Below are 22,914 nucleotides of genomic sequence, written 5' to 3'. Positions count from 1 at the left end.
TTCAAGATTGCATTCGTCGCACACGCACGTAACCTGACTGCTAAGTGGTCTAGCACCAATACGTCAAAGGTATCAGCTGCCAGTACCACTAGGAATAGACACTATAGATGTCTATGGACCCACCTGCACACCCCAGGGATGGAAACTCCCACTGCTCCTTTGCCACTCAGTCAGGCACCAGAGATGCTAACTGAACCAGAGTCACCAGGGTCGTAGTTAGGGCTTTATCCCACTATGCCACCAGAGCAGCTATATCACAAAGTCATTGCAAAAGTGTTGCCTCTTTTTTTACCTTTTTAAATATTTCAAATATTTATTTTGCCCAACTGAATCCCAATGGGTCAAAGAGGAAATTTACCCCCAAACCAGTTTTTATAAAACTTACTTAACATTTGTTTACCAGGAAAGTCTGACTGGGTCAGAAACCCATTTTCAGTGGAAGCTCGGGGAGAAATTTGGATACAGCCAAAAATAATAGGAGGGGACAAATGCTCAAAAATAGGGATAGATTTTAAATATTGCTCTTATAGGCTTAGAAAGTTGCCAGAATAAAAACATTTTGCATTAATATGCATTTTCTGATGGGCATGAAGCCTGAAACTCAAATGTCCGTTATTACTTAGTAACTTCAATCCTTAAGGATTTGTCATAAAATCAGAAGTTTTATGAGGAACAGGCCAAAAACATAAGGCAACAATCTAGACATTCTGTGAAAATCTGTAAAGTTGAGAGGTACTATCCCAATATTAAAAATACATTTTCAGTAATGGCGCACAATCAAGTTAATTTTTTTTAAGAATGTGCAAGACCATAATGCCACACAGGAACACAGGAATAACAATAGGCAACCAATCACTGGGACCATAATATGCCTATAGCTACATATACCTTTAAGTGGACAAAGTTAAAAGTTGTCGCCGCCTTTACCACACTGTTAATACTGCTTACGTTCCAAATCATGCAGGGCCACACTGGTTTAACAGGTTAATGACACAACATTCAGTATCCTGAAACAAATACACAGGCATGTATAGTCATTCAATTATCTGCCATATGGAAATGTAACTATGAATGGACTACAAAACAAAAAGCTGAGAAACCAGACTGATACGCTAAAAGGAAATAATAAAGCAAATAACCGGGGGAAAAAAGGACAGACATAATGATAAAAATCAAAGAACATTAAGATATTAAAACCACAGCACAAAGATAAGATGCAAGTGATGACATGGCAGTTTTGTACTAGCAAGACAGTGAATATGCCAACTTATTTCATACATATGGTTACTTGCTAGTTGTACCAGGTTTAGATCAGTGAAAGCTTATAATGAGGTCAGTACCAGAGTGAGTGGCTTGATTATCAGGCTAAATACCCTCTCCCTTCTACAGAGACATTGTGATTACTTAAATACTTACTGTGAGCATGTCTCTTACTTTGCTTAAGGCAAATAAAAAGTACTTCCATTTTCTGCAACCACTAATCCACAGTACAGACCATTCCACATTCATTTGCTCATCTTAAGTAGCACATCTTAGTTCTACATAGGAATATGGTAACTCAGTGGGTTGGTGTTAACCTCCACATGATGTACAGGATAAAATCTTGGTACAAATACTCATGGCATATGTGTACATGTATGTGCATGCGCACGTGTGTTGAGAGCAGGGAGTAACACTCCCCATGGCTGGTGACGAATGGTCAGTAATCTGGGTCAAAAATAGCAGCAATTAAAATTGGTTAATACAGCATGAAGAATACGGATGGTAGCCTACAGCTATGTGGAGATCAAGAACATGTTTGAAGTAAGCATGAAAAGTTTTCTCCAGTAAAAAGAGAGATTGAAATCTGGAATCAGAGGTTTTAAATGTACAATTACGTTGTCCTGAAAAAGTACAGTTTTGTACCTACCATAAATGTAGATGTTCGAAGATCCACATTGCTGCAGTCCTTACACTTGGGTATAGCGCTGTCCTCGGTCGGCCCGAATACCAAAGTATATGGCTGACGCCGGTCATGGCGCATTAAACTGACGCCAGGACGTCAGGGTATAAATGCGCATGACCGACGTCATATCCTCAGTCTTTTCTTGCCCCAGATGTCAGAAGACCCTAAACAGGGTAAAATCAAAAAATTACCAAACACTAAACACCCCCACACCCAAACTATGTACAACTTCTAACAATTATCTAATAAAGTACTAACCTAACCACACAACCACCCCTAAACACAGAGGGGACGGAGGGAGGGTAAATTGGACTGCAGCAATGTGGATCTTCGAACATCTACATTTATGGTAGGTACAAAACTGTACTATGTTCTTCATCTCACATGCTGCAGTCCTTACACTTGGGTAGATTCCCAAAGCAGAGGTAAGGGAGGATGGCAAATCAAATAGAAGCAGGAGCTGTCAAAATGCCCTGTAGAATAGCAGTGGCAAACCCAGCCCTAGATTTAGAGTAGAGGGGAAGGTGGTAGTGCTTAGAGAAAGTATGTACTGAACTCCAAGTAGCTGCCTCCAAAATGTCCCTAGTTGACACTCCCCTTAGAAAGGCTGTAGAGGTGGCAGTAGCCCTAGTGGAATGAGGTCTGATCCCTGTTGGGATCTGCTTGCCATGCTGAGAATAACAGAAAGAAATGCAAAACCCAATCCATTTAGAAAGAGTTTGCTTTGACACAGGCTTGCCCTGAGTACCTAAAGCAAAAGAAACAAACAACTGTTGCGACTGCCTGAAACCCTTAGTCCTATCTAAGTAGTAGCGTAACTGTCTGTGCACGTCCAAAGTATGCAAGATCTTTTCCCCCCTGTTTTGGGGGTCTGCATAAAAGGTAGGTAAATGAATAGACTGGTTTAAGGACACACTTGAGACCACCTTAGGCATAAAGGAAGGGTTAGTGCGTAAAGATACCCTATCCTTATGGAAGATCAAGAAAGGCTCAACAGCCATAAGGGCCTGCAACTCAGAAACCCTTCTTGCAGAGGTAATGGCCAACAAAAAAGCAGTCTTCCATGACAAATATTTTAACTCAGCCGTAGCTGCAGGCTCAAAAGGTGGCAGAGTGAGCTTTTCCAACACATAATTGAGGTCCCAAGCTGGAGTAGGAGCTCTTCGTGGAGGTCTTATGTTCTTTGCCCTCTGAGAAATTGCTTGAACAACGAATGAGAAAACAAAGGTGGATCACAGTCATAGTGAGCTGAAATTGCTGCAGCATGAATTTTAATGGAAGAGAAGGACAAACCCTTGTCCAGTAACTCAGTAAGATATAGAAGAGCCACACTTAAGTCAGGCTCAGAAACATCCACACCCTTTGCTGCACTCCAAAGCAAAAATCTCTTCCACTTGTCCGCATACACTTTCCTTGTACTAGGTCTCCTAGCTTCCATAATCACATTCAAAACTTGTTGAGGAAGTTGAGCCCTGCTATGAGCTAAAACAGGATATGCCATGCTGTGAGATGAAGAGAGTGAAGCTTGACATTGAGTAAATGACCGTCCTTTTGAGATAACAGCTGAGGAATCAAGGGCAGGGCCACGGTGGTTTCCTTATTAGATTTCTCAGTAGTGGGTACCAATGCTGTCGGGCCTATTTGGAGCTATCAGGAACATTCTTGGTTTGTCCTGGCTTACCTTTAGCAGAACCTTTAGAAGTAGAGGAAGTGGTGGAAAGGTGTATACATGCAGATTTTTCGAACTGAAAGAAACCGCCCCCGTTCTCCAAGCTGCCTGGTGTATGCTTTTGTGCAAAACTTTGGCAGCTGGTGGTTTAGAGGAGAAGCGAACAGATCTATGTCTGGTGTTCCCCATGACACTGTTACTTGCTGAAATACCTGAGGATCCAGTTTCCACTCGTGGGGATCCATGATTTGCCTGCTTAACACATCTGCTAAGGAGTTCTGCACCCGGCAGAAACCTTGCCTGAAGATCCAGTTGTAGACTGAGAGCAGTTTCCCATAGAATCATTGCTTGTCTGCATAGAGGGTAAGAATGTGTACCCCCTTGCTTGTTGATGTACCACATGACGGTTGTGTTGTCTGTTAGAATCAACACCTGTCCTGGAAGAAGTAATTCCTTGAAAGCTGTTAATGCAAACTGGACTGCTAACATCTCCTTTAGGTTGATATGTAGATGTTGTAGTCTGGCAGGCCACTTGTCCTGTATCCATTTTCCATTGAGATGAGCCCCCCAAGCTTTGTCTGAGGCGTCTGTTGTTAGAATCTGACTTGCCACCGGCCGGGTCACAGAAAGTCCCTTGTTTAGGTGACATTGTTGAGCCCACCACAAGAATTCCTTTTGGATGCAAGGTATTATTGGAATGACAGTGTCCAGATCGTGGCAGTGCTGTGTCCATAGATTCTTGAGATACCATTGTAGCTTCCTCATATGCAGTTTGGCATTGGGAAGCACCAGAATACAAGATGCCATGAACCCTAAGGCTTGAAGGACTGTCCTTGCAGTCAGCCCGGACTGATGTGATAGTTGTTGGAAGTAAAGGGAAAGATTCTTTTGTTTGTCCGGGGTCAAGAAGGCCATCTGGGCTGCTGTATTCAGTCTCACACCCAGAAAGCACATGTCCTGAGAGGGTACTAGACTGGACTTTGTTTCGTTCACAGAATACCCTAGGCATCTTAGCACTGTTATCACATACTTTAAATGCTGTAGAAGTTCGTCCTTGCCCTGAGCCAGAATCAGGCAATCGTCCAAATAAGGGTAAATCTGTATTCCTTTCCGTCTGAAAAAAGCTATCACTGGAGCCAGGACCTTTGTGAATACTCTGGGTGCAGTGGATAAGCCAAAGGGCAATGCAGAGAATTGATAGTGTGAATCTCCAGCTCAAAACGCAGATACTTCCTGCAGCCTAGAGTGATAGGGACATGAAGGTAAGCCTCTTGGAGATCCAAAGTTACCATCCAGTGATCCTTGCCCAGGAGGGGTAAAAGCTGTTGCAATGTCAGCATCTTGAACTTGGGGATGTCCAGAAAGGTGTTGAGGATAGACAAATCCAGAATTGGTCTCCACGTGTTCCCCTTTTTTGGTACTAGGAATAGGCGAGAGTAAAATCCTAGGCCCCTTTCTGCCATAGGCACCGGTTGTATGGCCCCTATCTGTGTCAATATGGATATTTGTCTGTGAGCTTCCAATTTGTGTTGGGGCGGAATATCTGGCATGCCCTTGAACGGTGGTAAGGTATGGAAATAAAATCTGTAACCGTGGTGAATGATATCCAATACCCATCTGTCTTGGGTAATTAAACTCCAGTTCTCTTTGAAAAGTGTCAGTCTTCCTCCTAAAGGTGCTGCGAGACGTGAAGGTTCTGGCAGTTGAAAAGGTAGGTCATTGGGTCTGTCTACGAAAGGGCTGACCCCTGCCCTCCCCTGAAGACTGTGCAGGTGAGCCCCCTGTCCTGGATCTAAAGGAACCCTGAGCTCTGCCCCTAGCACGCCTAGACCTACCCCTAGACTGGGAATCATAAGAAGGGTATGTCCACGCCTTGCTTGGCCAGTTTCTGCTAAACTTTGGTGGTTGAACCTGTAAAAAATCTTTAACAGTGTGCATAGATTTAGCTTTGTCCTCCATTTTCTTTAAAACTGCTTCAACAGGCGAACCAAACAACACATCAGATTGTAAAGGGCATCCAAGATCCTTGACTTAACATGTTCAGCTAAATTCTGATCCGTAACCAGGCGTGCCTGCGAAGGACAGTACCAGTGGCAGCCACCCTGGAAGAGGCCTGTACAGCATCAAAACCACATTGTAAGGAATGCTTACCCACCTGTTCAGACACATGTACCAGATCTTGTAACTCCTTACATTCAATACCTTCTGCCAGAGCATCTACCTTAGACTTTAACTGTGAAAGGAGATAGATTTGATATCTCAGCATGTGGAATTGACAATTTAAAGCCCTCATGGCTAAAGTTGAGGAAGTATACACTTTCTTACCCCATCTGTCTAAAGCTCTTGCCTCTTTGTCCTGAGGAACTGGATTTTTAGCCACAGAAGCCTTAACTCCTTTAGGCCCCTGAGTAACTGTCTCTGGATCTGCCCTAGGGCTTTTAAAAGATACTTGTGAGCTTCAGGCACCCTATAGTATCTGTCCGGTTTAACAGGAGCGGGAGGTAAAGAATCAGGGTTAAGGGAAGCCTCTGCAAAACATCTTCCACCACAGAAAGAACAGGGGGTATAGCTAAAGGCCTATGCTGAGGTAAAAACAAAAATTCCCTTAGTCTTTTCCTGGAATCAGAGAAATCCTGACCTTCCCATTTAAAATGTTCCCTCATGGCATGGAGAGTCTCTGAGAATGAGAAATCCTCAGGAGGAGAAGCAGAAGGGGTGGAGTCATCCACATCAGAATCAGAATAATGAGAAAACTCCTGTAAATCCTCAGCCGAAGACTCAGAAATATCAGAATCCTGTTCAAAATTCCCAAATTCAGGATCCACCCTAGGCCTTTTGTCAGGAGGGGGCATAGAACCCCTAATCAGAGTAATTAAATCTTCAGCCATCTTAAGCATATGTCTCTTGGGCACAGGGCCTGAAGTACTAGGAGGAGCACCTGCTACAGCTGAACCTGGCCTACTCTTGGAAGAAGCCTTTGTAACAGTAGGGAAGGCCTAACCACCTTAGGCAGAGAGGGGAGAACAGCTACCTGAGAAGCCCCTTCAGCCTGGCCTACCTCCTGTGAAGACACATCCTGTAACAACAAAGTCTCCCCCTGGGACTCTAGGGAAACTTCTGTTTGGGCCTCTGGCACAACCGTGCCCTCTAAAGAACCGACGTCCAGGTCGGCTGGTGCCTCTAACCTAGGCCTAGGTGTTTTGTCCTTGCGCTTCTTGAGTAGCGGCCGGAGCATCGGCGGCATTTTGTAATTGCACCGCTTCGAAGACTAACCTAGCGCAGTCTAATCTCCTCTTTATGTGCGTTTGTTAAATCTAGCGCAAGAGGAACACCCAACAACGCCGTGCTCAGGCCCTAAACACGGTATACACAAGCTGTGGTAGTCCCTATGTGGTATCTGTTTCCGCAAGAAATACAGTTATTTACTTTTTCTGACATCCGGTAAAATACTGAGGCAAGAAAAACCAAAATATTCCCCAACGGGTACTTAGCCAACTTGGATTCGGTCTGAAACTCCGGTTTCGGAAAATCTCAGGACGCCAACCTGCACTCGCAAATTTGCTTCTGCATCGGACCACGCGGCAAAAAAGACTGAGGATATGACGTCGGTCATGCGCATTTATACCCTGACGTCCTGGCGTCAGTTTAATGCGCCATGACCGGCGTCCATACTTTTTGGTATTCGGGCCGACCGAGGACAGCGCTATACCCAAGTGTAAGGACTGCAGCAATGTGAGATGAAGAACATCAGTAAAAGCAACCTTCTGGGATATCTAAATGTGCTGACAATTCTTATAATGTGCTCAAAATGCATACAGTTTTGGGAAAAAAACTAAAAATGTTTGTTAGGCAGGGATGCCAGGTGCTCTGGTCAACTGTTGCAGTTAAACAATGATGTATATGTATGTATATATATATATATATATATATATATATATATATATATATATATATATATACACACACACATATATATATATATATATATAGTCCGGGTTAGAGTTTTGACGGACTATCCGTTTAAGTGAAAATGTCCGTGAAAAAACATCAAAACCGGACTATTGAAGTCCGTTTTTTTGTGCAGTCAGGAGTCATCCGAGTCAAGGAGGACTGAAAAGTAAAAAATTCAGTTAGCAGACACTGTCACAGACACACACACACAGTGCAAATTACTGCCGCCGCCCGTGTTCTCTCTTCTTTTCCCTTTAAGTTGACTACTCCAAGCTAGGCTAGCAAAAAGGCAATACCCATACAACAACGCAGCTGCTGTCGCTGACTGTCTGTAGCCAAAGTTACACAAGCACAAATCCAAGTATTAGCAATAGCCACCGATATATGCAGATTTAGGACCATAGCAAAAATAACTTTAGATTGTATTTGTATTGAAAGAGTATAAAATTAGCTACCCAGTGATTAAATATACAAAATTACACATCGTTAACATAACAAAAAAGACAAATACTGAAACGGTAGCCATGTTTGGCACTGTGTCTGTTATGCTTTAAGTGATTTAGCCTTAAATAAACCTTTTCGGGACGATCGATCAGACCAGTAAGTACGTACATTCCATCCTTACTTACATCCTAATAGCATTATTTAAAGGGCAACAACATCCCCACAGTGGAAAATGACTTGCTGCTCAAGTCTTGCTGTTCCGTGATATAACTAGCTAAATAATATATAGCCGAATAAACAGATCACAATCTGCTTTGTTCACAGACACGAACCAACAACATCACTCACTTGACTTGAATCAATCTTCACGATCACGATCACGATCATCACTCCAACCAAGTACTGTATGTACGGGCCGGCTTGTCAGTTGTCATCATCAGACATCAGCTGAGCTAAGGTGACCCTTTGTGCTGCTGGACTTGCTTCCTTGCACAGTGTCCTCCCAGTCCCCAGTGGACATTTTCACCCACAATCTTCATGGTTTCCAGTCTTGTATGTGTGTGAAGCTGAGATTTTACTGTTCTGACAGCATTCCTTTCAGGGATATGTCCCTTGTTTGCCGGAAATTAATTGCTGCTAACCATCGCCATCGGACTGCCTGAAGTTGCAAACTTGCACCCAATGCTTCTCAGCTGACAGGCACAGCTGTTCAGCTCATGCGTGCGTGCGTGCTTATTCCATTCACCAGTCAGTGTGGTGGAATGGAAATAAATCGCGCGAAAATTTTAAGCAGCCAGCGTGTGTAGGGTTGCCAGGTGTCCGGTTTTTGACCGGACTATCCGGTTTTAAGTGAAAATGTCCGGTGAAAAATATCAAAAACCGACTATTGAAGTCCGGTTTTTGTGCAGTCAGGAGTCATCCGAGTCAAGGAGGACTGAAAAGTAAAAGAAAACTGAAACGTAACGCAAATTCAGTTAGCAGACACTGTCACAGACACACACACACAGTGCAAATTACTGCCGCGTGTTCTCTCTTCTTTTCCCTTTAAGTTGACTACTCCAAGCTAGGCTAGCAAAAAGGCAATACCCATACATAACCCACAACGCTTGCTGTCGCTGACTGTCTGTAGCCAAAGTTACACAAGCACAAATCCAAGTATTAGCAATAGCCACCGATATATGCAGATTTAGGACCATAGCAAAAATAACTTTAGATTGTATTTGTATTGAAAGAGTATAAAATTAGCTACCCAGTGATTAAATATACAAAATTACACATCGTTAACATAACAAAAAAGACAAATACTGAAACGGTAGCCATGTTTGGCACTGTGTCTGTTATGCTTTAAGTGATTTAGCCTTAAATAAACCTTTTCGGGACGATCGATCAGACCAACATTCCATCCTTACTTACATCCTAATAGCATTATTTAAAGGGCAACAACATCCCCACAGTGGAAAATGACTTGCTGCTCAAGTCTTGCTGTTCCGTGATATAACTAGCTAAATAATATATAGCCGAATAAACAGATCACAATCTGCTTTGTTCACAGACACGAACCAACAACATCACTCACTTGACTTGAATCAATCTTCACGATCACGATCACGATCATCACTCCAACCAAGTACTGTATGTACGGGCCGGCTTGTCAGTTGTCATCATCAGACATCAGCTGAGCTAAGGTGACCCTTTGTGCTGCTGGACTTGCTTCCTTGCACAGTGTCCTCCCAGTCCCCAGTGGACATTTTCACCCACAATCTTCATGGTTTCCAGTCTTGTATGTGTGTGAAGCTGAGATTTTACTGTTCTGACAGCATTCCTTTCAGGGATATGTCCCTTGTTTGCCGGAAATTAATTGCTGCTAACCATCGCCATCGGACTGCCTGAAGTTGCAAACTTGCACCCAATGCTTCTCAGCTGACAGGCACAGCTGTTCAGCAGTTCGCGTCGCGTGCTTATTCCATTCACCAGTCAGTGTGGTGGAATGGAAATAAATCGCGAAAATTTTAAGCAGCCAGCGTGTGAGGTGTGATTGAAGAGCAAGAGCCCCAACTTGCCCAAGACTAGGTGTGTGTCATCACCACCACCACAACCACGCACGGACTGCTAGGTCAGGTGACAGGTCAGTCAGACATCAGACTCACTCAGATTATTCTCTCTTTTTTGTAATAAGTAAAGTAAGACATCACCAATTCACCATATAGGCTAGCACTGCAGCCTGTCCTCAATGATAAAATTAGTGGATGGTGGTAAAGGTAACCCAGACTGGGATTTTGGGAATAATGACAGATAAAGTTAAATTTATTTTATTTTAAACAAAATAATAATAATGTGAAGTGACAAGTAATAATGAATATAGTGATATAAATACATAATTTATTATTTATTGATATAGTATTTTATTCATCTGTTAAACAATTAACTCTACTAGTCTGTTTTAGGGGTGACCACTGACCAGGGAACACTGGCGAGTTAAGAGACTTGCTTAGAGTCAGACAGCAAACAAACAGAGGCTGAAAGAATCAAACTCTGAACTACAGCCTGCAGGATGAAGCTTATCAGCAGCATAGCTTTTCTCAGTATTTTTTCTCCTTGCAGCTATCCATAAACTGTCCCTAGCACCTTTTCTTGTCCACCAGTTCTACAGAACCCTCCTTCCCATAGACTACACTCTGCCTCATTCATCAAGGCCAGTGAAGAAATTGAAGCAGTTGGGAGGGAACGCACTGTTGCCAAGGAGCATTTTTAAATCCCCACGTCCTCTTTCTCTTTGTGTGCACTCTTCAGTCCTTATCCAGCCATGAAATGGTGGCTGCTGGCATATGGTTCCACATCTGCAGCAGTTCAGCAAATGTCCAATACCACCACCACCCAATGGAACTCCAATCATACAAGTAAGGGTCCACCCAATCTCCCCTTGCCAGCATCTCAGATGCAAGCTACTAATCAAACCTGGGACACTTGCACTATAGTCAAGGCTTTATCTATCTATACTATATGTCAGGTTTAATGTTTCTTTCTTCTCTTTCTGATTATGTATGGAAAAAAAACAATGGTTTAACTATTTTTGTTAAAGCTTTATTTGAATTATTCATTTGTCTGTTTTTTTATGTATTTATGTATGTATTTTATCTGGTTATCTTTTGTTGTATCTTCTTTCTTTTTCTTTAGATGTCAGAAATAATTTATACTGAAAAAGTAAGGCAAACTGAAATATTTTTTCTCACATTAAAATTTACTGTGATTCATAGCTACAATGTAGTTGTCTCTTCTGGCTGCAATCTGACACCTCAAGACATGGCTTGAATATCAGTAGAATAGTTCTTTACAAACATGTAATATATTCCATGTAATAATTGGCCTGAGTGTGAGAAGCCCACTATACTACTCTAGTGTAATTCCCATTCAGTACACCTAACTCTGCTATTATACTTTACATGTACACCTGTCACCCAGGACACCCTATAACTATACCTCCCTAAACAACTTTATAATATTACAGAATCACTCTCAATATTGTCTACCTGCTCTCATCTTCCATCTAACATTTTGCATCATTCCCAACAGCCTTTCTCCCTCCAATAGTGCCTTGCTCTATATACACTCCGTCAGATTCCCTTTCCCAGTAAATAAGACATTCATTACCAAAACTCCCTTTACCATTCATCCCTGCAATCTTCTCTTATATACTAGTCTACAATCAGATTGATATTTATCTCTAATCAATAGTATCATGTTACTAATTTGCTTAAACTCCTCTAACCTCAATCTCTCTATATACATTCCCATTTAAAAAAGTAATTTTGTCTTACTACCCTTCCTTTCTCATACCTATCCTGCTATGTTAGCAGACCCTAACCACATACATTCAACCTCATTTATATTGATATCTCGGTCTATATTATAGCATCGAATGCTTAAAAAAGTGAATGATGAATAATTGACCCCATGTAAGCAAAAGCTTACAATCTCAAAAGCTCAGAACAGGGATTTCTTACCAAGGGAAGAAAATCGCTGTTCCAAAAAAAAAAAAAAAAAGAAAAATAATTTAAAGAATACATAAAGTGGGGGCTTTGCCTCCCACACCCCCTACTTAAATATATCAACTCCAAGATCGCACTAATCAAAGGCAGTTTTGATTTATTCCAAGTTTTAGTTTAGAACAGACTAATGTAAAAGTTTTAGTGTAAAATGACCAGACAGGCATGATTTAACTTTGGGTGTGTAATTCAGTGAGCTCTGTCAGTACACACATAACGGTATTCCTCAGAAACATTGCCAGAATGCCAGTACTTTCTGCAGAAATATAAAGTGCTACTGTCCTCCTTTCCCTTAGGCAAGCCAGTAACCTTTAACTTGTTTCTACAGCAGCAGTATTCCAACTCATTGAGTTTGCTTTCTAGTTTCTCTGTACTGTATATATATATATGTGTATATATATATATATATATATATATATATATATATATATATATATATATATATATATTGTGTGTGTATTTTATATATATTTATAAAATCTATAGAGAGAGAGAAATACATGTATAAAATACAACAAGTATGTGTGGGTTTAGTGTATTTATAGGCTGCTAATGGTAAATGTGAATTCAAGCACCACAAATAAATTAAAAAAATAGTAAATTCTGTACAAATCAGTTTGATATACAAATGACATATAATTCTTCACAAAACTCCAGCTAGCTGTGTTGGCATAATGTTGCACATCCACTGCCCTACTTCACCAGGCATGGCTGGCAGTACCTCCTATCGTCACATCTACTATCAACATTTTTGTATAATGCTTACATTGCCAGTTTCACATTAACATTATAAGGATTTTCTTTACTCCTGAGCAGCCGGTAGTATTTTCTTGCTTGCTTGTTAAGAGTTCTTTCTGGATACCAATAACAGTAGTCCAAAGGCATGCGAATATGTAACACATGGCAATTTAAGCAGGACAGTGGCTGGAGTATCCAAAGGTGAGTTCTGCAGCTGTTAAGATGGTATTTTACCAGGACAAAACAGATGATCTTTTGGTACCTCCAATTGCTTATAATAGGGATTATGTAGGGTTGCCAGCTGTCCGTTTGCCCCTAGTCTTTTGAGAAATACTATGATGTATTTGTGCATCTACCTGGGTACTGCCAACTCAGTGTAATGTCTCATCTGAAGAACAGCACATTCAGAGGAGTGCAGCATCCCTTAATACTGCACTACAGTGTCAGTAATGGAAAAAATTAGTCCAGTCACCTGAAGTGGGACTAGAACTCACAATCTTCTCATCTTCAAGAACCAAAGGCAAGTGTGTTACCTGTTGAACACTGACACTGCAAGTAAACATTTAGAACTTAGCAAGGAGATGATGAGAGTTTGAGAGTCAGGGCCCATGGCAGGGGTCAGTATAATTTTGTATGGCATATATTGAGTATTAAGTGTGTGAGAGATAGAGGGAAACAATAATAATAATAATAATAATAATAATAATAATAATAATAATAATAATAATAATAATAATGTAGGGCATCAGATTAGATTTTGGTGTTTAGAACTACTCACATTCTTCTTCTTTCAGCTGCTCCCATTAGCACACAGCGGATCATCTGTTTCCATTTCTTCCTGTCCTCTGCATCTTGCTCTGTCACACCAACCACCTGCATGTCCTCTCTCATCACCACATCCATAAACATTATCTTATGCCTTCCTCTCTTTAACTCAGAATAAAACAATATGATGACCCAGAAGGCAAAACAATAAAGCACAGAACGGTGCTGCCATTTCCTCTTTTCCTGTTACCTGGCAGCTTCATCTTTAGCATCTTTTTCCCAATATGCATCCATCCTCAGCACATGTCCAAACCAATGTAATCTTGCCTCTCTGGCTTTGTCTCTAAACCTTCCAACCTGGGCTGACCCTCTAATATACTTATTTCTAATCCTGTCCACCCTTGTCACACCCAGTGCAAATTTTAGCATCTTTAACTCTGCCAGCTCGGACTCCTGCCTTTGGCAATGCCACTGTCTCCAACCCATATAACATACATAGCCTTCTAGCTTATCAGTGGGACTGTGGGACACCATGGTGTGGGAATACCCGATGCTACTAGACAGTAGACTCTGCCAGTATAGCCTTGCACCAGTCCGGGACAGACACTAACAAGCAGATGTTCCTTTCATAAGAAACAGATACTTCAGTGATGCAAAAGTAGTTGCACAGTATTTCTGTAGACTCTTTATTAACGCAGCTTTTGTCTTTAAGTTTAACTAACTCATTATATGTCTGCTGTCACTGTCTGCAGGTACTTTATTTATTAATACTGTTATTATGGAAGACAGGAATAACGGTGTCCGTGTCAACGATAATGAGAGTTTTGGCCCAACTACACGGTCAGACAGGTCTACCCCACCAAAGAAGCGACTAAAACATCTGTTATTATAATGCAGAGTGGGAAAGGGAATTTTCATGGATACAAAATGCACAGAAGATACAAAAGCTAGATGCAAGCTTTGTGCAACATCATTCACTGTTGCATATGATGGAAAAATGCAGTTACAGCACACCAAAGCACTAAAAGCACACTACTTGTTTCCAAGCTAGCATCTCAACGACTGTAGACATTTTTCACATCGCCAAACAGTATGGCATCTCACGAAGTATCCCTCGCCTTAATTGCTGAAGTGTATCATGGAATTAGACATCATATTTCATATAATGCACAGGACTGTGGTATCAAAGTTATGAAGTCTATAATTGATGACTCGGAAATCGTTAAAAGATGACCAACAAAAGTCTCCGCCATAGTCAACAATGTTTTGTACCCATTTTCACTAGAATCCGCCCTTGATAAGCTACATGCTGGTTTGCCATTTTCCATTGCTACTGATGCATCTAACAAAGGGAACCGTAAATTCTATCCGGTTGGTGTTCAGTTCTTCACCCAGAATGGAATTTCTTTCTGTGTTATTGACTTTTACGAGGATGCATTTGAAGACTCCAAGTCCGTTAAGAATCAACTCTGTCGTGTTTTATCAGAATGTAAATTGTCTTGGCAAAATGTTACCGCTTATGCCGCAGATAATGCATCGGTAAACTATGGCATAAACAACTCCGTTTATCAGAAGTTAGTTTCAGAGGAGAATCCTAACATTATTGCAGCACACTGCAATGACCACATTATGCATAACTGTGCGAAAAATGCTTTAAAGGTCATGTCATTTGATGTTGAAAATTTTGTCATGAAAGTGTTTGCTGAATTCAGTAACTCTGCCTTGAGGCGAGCAGAACTGAAGAGCTGCTTTGATTTCTATGAGTCTGAATACCACGAGATAATCAGACATGTTCCAACGCTGGTTGAGTTTGTTCAAGGCTCTTGACCGAATTTTGCTGTGCTGGATGCCTTTGAAAACGTATTTCTTGTCTCAAGGAGAAGCTGATTGTCCGAAAGTGATATGGAAAATGTTGAAGGACCAGGAAAATGAACTGGCACAGACGACAGCCCAACAAAGTCGGAGCTGTATCTATATTTTACACACTTCTTTATGTCATCCTTTCAAGAGACAATTTTAAAGCTTGAGAACAAATCAACAACAGCTTGTGAACTGTACGGTATAATGGAACAGTTTAAGCTGTCTCTGCAGAATAGGACTGATGATAAATTTTTTGGTATGAAGGTAGCATTTGCTCGTTATCTACCACAGCAGTTCATTGAGAAGTTCATAACTGAAGCTCTGAATGTGTACAAGCGAGCAATGACATATTTGAACAAATGGTTTGCATTTGAACATTCCCCATATCGTCACTTCAAGTCACTGTCTTTGACTAGTGTCACAAGATCGCGATGAAGTGATTGACATTTGGATGCAAACGCCTATCCACCCACCGTCCATCCGACAGCCTGCACGATGAAGTCTTAGTGAAGTGTTTGAAGTTATCCATAGCTGTGCAAGCACAGCTGAGGCTTGGTGTAAGTTTTTCGAGCATGAGTCTGCACCAAATATGTTGAAACTTGTTCAGCACATTCTGTCTGTTCCAGTCTCGAATGCATCCGTTTAGCGTTATGAATAACATTTGGACGGATGAACGAAACAGACTTACACCAGAATCAGTTAAAAGTGAACTGTCAGTTTTCTTTAACCTGCCATATTCCTGCACCGAGTTTAAGTCTGTTATTTCACAGAACATGATCAGGGCTGCTCAGTCGAACTCCAAATACCACAAATGTGGAACTTCAACTGAACTATGCACTATTCCTAACAGACTCTAAAAATGGACATTCTACACACAGTGCCCAAACTGTGACCACATTCCAACTATGAATGTACAGTACAAGTGCATTTAAAGTATGGCTGTACAATGCCCTGACCATCACCACAGACCAGAGCTGCTCCACAAGAGTTCAGACAGAATGAAAGAACAGGTCTTTGGGAGCATAATCTGTTGTCCACCCTCTCAGTCCATATAGGTGAGGGATGCTCTCAAGTCACAAAGTTTGAAAGTTATGATAAAAAAAAATTCCACAGGCACAGTGGCAGAGTGACCAGAGGTTAAGACTGTTTCAAACCCTCAGGTCTACACAGTTCAGTCCCATCCATTGGTTACTGTATAAAGTTTGAATGTTCTGAGTGAGCTTTTTTTTGTCTACTTATGTCTGTTCATGCCTTCCAAAAATAAATTAGCTGATTGACTATTTTAGTCTCTGTATATATTTAATTGTCCTTGCTCTTGTGGCCTGGGTCATGGCTGAAAAGGGTCAAAGCACCAGTTCATTTACTCAGCAAATGAATATTGCACAGAAGTTAGCCTACTCCAATGCAAATATTAGGGTGCATAATTGACAGATTTCTAACAACATTTATTTACATCAGGAAGCAGCAAACACAGCAAAGCAGGCCAAACTGAACCGAGTCTAATGGATTTGTTGTCAAGACTAGCTCTGAATAGGTTTTCCTACAAGTTTGCAAAGGACAACTGGCCATTTTATGAATGGCCAAATGTTTGCTAAACACGATTCAGTTTTCTGAATGAAAATTCGCAAACTGACCTGTGTGAAGGAAGGAGGAGGTACAATGAGGAAGAAGTAGAAGGATGGAAGAGGTTACTAGGGAGCAAGAGGAGGAGTTAAGGAGTGAGAATGAAAAAAGACATCTAATATGTTACATGGCACTTCACCACCAGTGGAATCTGGGGAGATGCTTTAGACACTGATTAATGTGAATGAACAACTCGTAAGAAGCCCATGTTTAAGTTGCTTATTTACATTTTTTATAGGACATTGCTCATGTACAAGGAACACTTTTTAAAATATTAGCGATGTTAATCTGAGAAGTTGACAAAATAACTGGATGTGTGAGCTGCACCTATCTCTTTGGTATGTACTTGACCAGACACACAAAACAGCTGGAACATATTTAAAGCTTCCTTACTAGAATAATCCAGTGTCTAAGCACATTGTCTTATACAGATCTCCTTAAAGCCCTATCACTATACCGGTCTCCAACAGGTTACTGAGAAAGAATGTCTGGCATACAAGGCATCCTTGGATCCAGCACTGATTGATGGACCTTTTGGACAGCCACAAAATGAACAATATCAAAACCATTATATCCAAAATTTAAATTTTGCTTGTGACATAAATAGGCCATGTGATGTTGATGAGACACAAATGTGTCTCAGAGAGGGTCCCCATGCACTGGAACAAGCTTCCCATTCATGTGGAGCAGAGTCCATCCCTAGGCTAGCCCTATTTAAGCATAACGTTGAGTCTTTGAACAATAGGTGGGAAATTGAAATCACCCTGTTGCCACTGCCAATGTGCAATGCCACTTATCTGTTTTTCTGGACTATCCACACAAATCAAATCAATTCTCTGCTCTGGACTGGTAGTCAGGAAATTGGGAAAACACTGTACAAACTCCATTTTTCTGTTTCACAAAAAGAAACAGACTATCAGTGTTTGGTACAAATACAATTGGCTGATTTGCTATTCTTTTACAGAAAAGCATAGTAAATCGGCTGAAAGCAGGCATCCGGAACAGAAAATCCCATCAGCTGATGTCATGGTGATGTCACAAAATGGGCGTGTCATTGATGGGAGAGTGGGTGGGAATGGGTGGGGTTATGGGTGATGCAAGGGGCGTGACCTTAGTCCGGTTTTAGCCACAAAGAAATCTGGCAACCCTAATATATATATATATATATATGTATAGAGTTTACCTTCACATTGCCGAAAATTACAATATTGATCTCGCATTTGGGCGAACCAAGTGCGCATTAACTTTGACATTCTCAGTAGTTTGAAAATCAGCAAATCGAACAGCTGACTCGATGAGTTTCGAACTAAAATGTCAAAGACACATTGTAATACAGGGGGGCAAAGCCCCCCTGCTCCCTCCATACCCACCCTACTTTAATATACTAACTCCGAGATTGCACTACAGTGGGGAAAGGGATAATTAACCGATCCACGCTATATTGCAACCCACACCCACAATGTTGAATCTGCAATGAGCGAATGCCAATGTGCATTCGCCCATTGCACATTTGGACACTTTTTTTCGAGGTTTTGCCAATTTGAAAACCTCCTTTCGCACAAAGTGGATTCGCCAGAGTGCATATATACTACACAAAAAGTACCAGCACTAAATAAAATTCAAACTGAAAGAAAAACACAAAAGTCCAGAAATAGATGCTTTGCCAACTTTAATGGCTAACAGGTCAAGTCACCTCACCAGCAAACCAGGTTTCGCCTTAGCATCAGTGCATGTGTTAGTGCCCTCCCCCTCCTTTTATACACATTCATTTAAAGCAACAGTTAGCTATATGTCTTAAATGCTTCACCACCACATGGAAGAAAATAACAGAACATTGTTTACATTGATCTGATCCATTTCAAGTGAAAAATTGTACTCTATCTTGTGTACATCCACATATTGTTACCTTGAATTATAACATACATTTACCAGTGATAATTCAGTCCAGGTTTAAACAAGGCACCCAACTTGACTATCCATTGTCTTTCTTTTTTTACAAGAAACCACTATCTACACCCAAAAAAACAAAATGTGCTGTAGGGTGTGCCAGCATGTGTTTATATAATGCACTTCTGTTTCGTCAACAATTTATGTCACTCATGTGCAAAGCAATACATTCAAGAGATGTTTGCCCTGTATAAAAACAGCCACATTAGCATACTGCCATATAAACTACACATTCAGCTGCACATGTGATCAAATGCCAGATGTCGTACACTTTTGATGCGTTGACAGAAGTGAATGATTTGGTCTTAGATATACATTTACAATATATACAATGTCCACAATAAGTGCTCCCCACTGCCATTTGGTTTATCTGATTATCTTGCTTTACATGACCCTTTTTGAAACCTGACAAATATTCACCTATGTTTCTGCCTCTTCTAAAACCGAAACTGCAATAATTTCCTAGCAATGTATCAAAATATGGATCTGACTTAAGTATATGCCAATGTTTTGCGATAATTTGTCTAATCTTGAATGTATTAGACCCATACTTAGTAATAAAATTGATTTTATCTTCCTTAGTACGAGTTTGTACTTTATCCTTCAATAATTGACTTCTGGACTGAACCCCTGCTTGCTTTAGTGCTTCATCGACCTTTCTGTGGTCATACCCCCTAGCTAAGGATCTTGTTTTAAGCTGTTTTGCCTATACCCAAAACTCATCAGAATTAGAGCAAATCCTTTTTATTCTGGTAAATTGGGCCTTAGGAATGTTAGTCATTATGTGGTGAGGATGGTACTGTTGGCATGCAATATTGAATTTTTGGAAAAAGGTTTCCTATAGAAAGTAATATCCATTGTACCATTCTTGGCTTTAATAACTTTTACATCCAAAAATTCTACTGAATGTAGATCAGTGTTACCACTAAAATACATGCCATATTCATTAGAATTTAGATATTCCACAAAATCATACCACTTCAAAATATCCCCTGTCCAAATGACCGAGCAATCATCCAAATATCTCCGCCACATTGTGAGATTGTTCTTGAACCTGTTTTTTTACTACTCTAAATTATGTCATGTTCCAAAAAACCTATAAAAAGGTCAGCATATATGGGTGCAAAAGTTGCACGCATTACTGTGCCCTTTATATGTAGATACCATGCGTTATTATGTATGAAGGAATTGTACTCCAAAAACAATCTTAATAAACTTAAAAATTCCATCTCGACCTCATCACATCTGCCCGACATCTCCATCCAGTAATTAACTGCTCTAATACCTGCTTCATGAGGGATGCTGGTATACAAGGCACGCACCTCAAGTGTGCCCATATATGTGCCTTTAGAGATCTGTAAATCATTCATGAGAACCAAAAATTGATTTGTATCTTTTATACAAATTTAACGTACCAACAAAGGTTTCAACTTACATTCCAAATATTCAGAAAGTGGTTCTATCAAAGTACCACGGCCAGCCACTATAGGGCACCCTGAAGGTGGATTCACTTGTTTGTGGATTTTGGGTACTAAGTAAAAATATCGAGAACTAGGATCATCGACCCTCAATTGTATAGATAAAGCCTCTGTAATAACCCTACCACTAACAGCCTGTTTTAAAACTTCATCTATCTGTTCTTTAAATCCCCTGGTGGGGTCCCTGGGAAGACTGCAGTAAGATGTGGCATCACTAAGATGTTTCTCTACTTCTTTATTGCAATCGGTTTTGTTCCACACTACTGTGGCTCCCCCTCTTGTAATAATCAAATCTTTATTTTGTTGTAAATTCTTTAGGGCTATTTTTTCCTTTTTAGTCAAATTATAGCGGTCTTGCTTAAACACCTCATTTTGATTTATTTATAACTCATGTAATATCTGTTGTTCAAATACTTCAACCACCCCATTATATGGTGGTTTAAAGTTGGATTTCTTAAATCTAAAATTTTCAACTTCCCTATGGAGCATGTCCACGGGTCTATGTGTAAAAAATATTTTAAATTCAAACTTCTGCAAAAAGTTTTTAAATCCTGAACCATATCAAAGTGTGATAGATAAGTAGTAGGTATAAATCCCAAACCTTTATTCAAAACCTTCATTTCCATCTCTGTGAAGTGAATCAGTTAGGTTAACCACTAACTGATTTTCAACTTCCCTACTTTGAGCAGGGGTATTAAAGCCCTCAGCTATGTTGCCATTATCTCGTTGAATATTTTTTTCCATCACCTCTATGTGTGTGTTTTCTGCCTCCCCTTCTAAAGGGTCCCCAGCCTTCTTGGGTATAGGAGAAATCACTACTTGGGGTTCCAGTCCTTCATTTTCTGTATCCGTATTTGAATACCCTGGTGACAACTCAGAATTACTGGAGAAATCTACATTTTTTTCTTAGTATGGATCTAGCTCTCTTTCTTTTTGGTCTATTACTGCTTGTTTGATTAATCAGTAAACCTGACCGTTCTCTTAATTTTCTTCCATGAATATGTCGTTTGATTTTTATAGTCATTAAGGTATCTTTGGTATTTCTTAGTCTTTCTTTCCTGTAACTCTTTCTCATGTCTATATTTCTTTCACATAGTTGGCATATCTGTCCAACTAACTGGTTTCCATTGCATGACCAGCAGTTTTTTCATAACATTCATTGAACTTGGAAGCTAACACATTCTGTTGTTGTTCATAATACTCTACCAGTAGCTAAATGAACCTTTTCTAAGCCAGTTGTTTTATCTGGTGCCATTTTTTCATAAATTCCAGATTCATTCCCAACCCCTGGTTCCACATATATTCTCAAACCCCTAGGGGCTATCTCAGCTTTTAGATATGCCATCAGCAGTTTACAATGCCAGACATTGGACCTTACCTTCTTAGTACTGTTAAACCAGTTCTACAAACTGTTGCTCTAATTCAGTGTTTTCAGAACTAACTTAATTGGGGAGGGCACTTCCTTCCATCCTAAACAATGATAAATCATCTACATCTGTGGCTAGCCTGTCCAAAAATTGTCTCATATTTGGAGTTTCTGCCATACATATTTATATGCCTAATTAAAGTTGTACTAATTTTCTGTTTATGGTCTTACTTCTATATATCTTACTAAACTATGTAAGTAATGGGATATTTATCCCAACAGTCAAGTGTTAATCAAACTCTCTTGCTCCTGTGGCTATCTGTTCAACTAATAGATAAAATTCTTAGGCAGGTTGATGTTTTTATGTATCTGCCAAAATATTTAAATTCAATGCTGAAACATGAATATTATATTAATATGAACTTCCTTCTTATAGAACTCTGGCTTGTGAGAAGATCGCAATACTTCGGCCTTTGGTATAGGCCTGCTTCATTATTTCATATCCATACCCCTTTCAAAACTGAAACGATGGTGACAAAAACACACTTTTGATATCAAATTCAAATGTATATCAAAAACACAAACAAATACAATATGTAAATTGCCCTTTAGAGTCCATATTCAAACTTTCCGTACATGCCATAAAGTTCCATGCATATTGAATATTTCGTATTGCAAAAAAACATCCGTTTCTTGACCAAAAAAAGTATTGCTATCTCAATTTTTTCTTGACCGAAAAAAAAGTCTTGCTATCTCAACTTTTTCCTGTATGTTTAAAAACTTTGTCGCTGATATTCCAATGTCAAAAAAAGTTATTTAAATTAACACTAAACACCCAAGTAACTAGAATATTCCAGGATTATGATAACAAACGCCTGCTGTATAAACCGTTGACTGTATTAGTCAACTATCCTTCACCATCATGATAAAAAATAATAAATGTTACCTTGTATATCTGTCCTTAGAGTTCCAACAAACCCGGCTGGTCTGTGTACAAAACAACGCCACTATTCAGTGGACCTATAGAACTCCACCTTTGTAGTTCGTCTGTTGATGTGATACCTCGACTTGTCTAAATATACCTA

The 22,914-nt window shown here is 40.2% G+C and overlaps 1 protein-coding gene across 2 annotated transcripts in view; it reads right to left on the bottom strand.

Annotated features, from left to right (window-relative positions):
• Positions 1-22,914, bottom strand: part of PEA15 (proliferation and apoptosis adaptor protein 15) — a 495,478-nt gene that overhangs the window by 109,129 nt on the left and 363,435 nt on the right. The gene's annotated exons all lie outside the window — the stretch shown is intronic.

Source organism: Protopterus annectens, chromosome 17.part0 (assembly GCF_019279795.1).
Source record: "Protopterus annectens isolate FY-2018-M chromosome 17.part0, PAN1.0, whole genome shotgun sequence".
NCBI lineage: Eukaryota > Metazoa > Chordata > Ceratodontiformes > Protopteridae > Protopterus > Protopterus annectens.
Note: the sequence above shows the minus strand (reverse complement) of the source record. Positions and strands in the feature narration are given on the sequence as shown.